Raw genomic sequence first — 1,054 nt, forward strand, 5'->3', positions numbered from 1 at the left:
GCAAAACTCCCTCAGTTTTTGTTTGTCTAGGAATGATTTTTAATCTCTTCTACATTTTAACAGGTAATATTGCTGAGTATAGAATTCTTGGTTAGCAGTATTTTTCTTTCAGTACTTTGAATATATCATCTCATTATCTCATGACCTGCAAATTTCCTGCTGAGAAATCTACTGATAGTCTTATGAGTGCTCCCTTATATGTGAAGAGTCGATTTTCTCTCACTGCTTTCAAAATTCTCTCTTTGTCCTTGACTTGTGGCAATTTGATTATAATATGTCTCATTATAATCTTTCGGTTGATTCAGTTTGGGGACCTTTTAGCTTTATGAATTTCTGTGGCATACTTTTGCAGGGGTTATGCTAATCTTCTCTATATAGTTCCAATTTCAATACTGAAAATATATGTGCTGCTGAAGTGAGAACATATTTTTACCAGTATTATTTTATACATTCTTCTGTTTTTTCTTTATGAAAGTACAAACGAATTTGAATGTTCTTATTTTCCTCCCATTTTGCACAAAAGATAACATACTATACATTACTCTGTAGTTTGCTTTTTTTCCGCTTGATATGTCCTGGAGGTCTTTGCAGTGCATGATATTCCTATCAGTTATTAATAACTATACTCTCAATATATTCCATTCTGTGAATGAAACATGAGTAATTTCACTAGTCCACCATCGTTGTCCACTGAGTTGTTTTCAGACTTTGTCTATTACAAACAATCTTGCAATCAATAACTTTGCACATATATTGTTTGGTGTGTGTGTGTGTGTGTGTGTCTGTGTGTTGTGCAGGATTGTTTCCAGAAGTGGTAATGCTGAGTCAAAGGACATATACATTTGAAATTTTGCTTTTCCTGTAAGTTATAATTCTTCACCATAAAGTGGAAAGAGTGTGTTATAATCTAAAAGGAAGTGGTATTTCAGTGTAGTTTCAATTTGCTATTCTCTTATTATGTGTGAGATTGAGCATCTTTTCATGTTTTAAGGACAATTTCTATTTCTTATTCTCTGAATTGTCTGTCCATGTTTTTTTCCCCTATTCCATATTA

General features: G+C 32.7%; 1 pseudogene; it reads right to left on the minus strand.

The window, feature by feature from the left end:
- Positions 1-307: 307 nt before the first annotated feature.
- Positions 308-406, minus strand: LOC118889315 (annotated as a pseudogene).
- Between the last annotated feature and the right edge of the window lie 648 nt (positions 407-1,054).

Source organism: Balaenoptera musculus, chromosome X, assembly GCF_009873245.2.
Source record: "Balaenoptera musculus isolate JJ_BM4_2016_0621 chromosome X, mBalMus1.pri.v3, whole genome shotgun sequence".
NCBI classification, from domain to species: domain Eukaryota; kingdom Metazoa; phylum Chordata; class Mammalia; order Artiodactyla; family Balaenopteridae; genus Balaenoptera; species Balaenoptera musculus.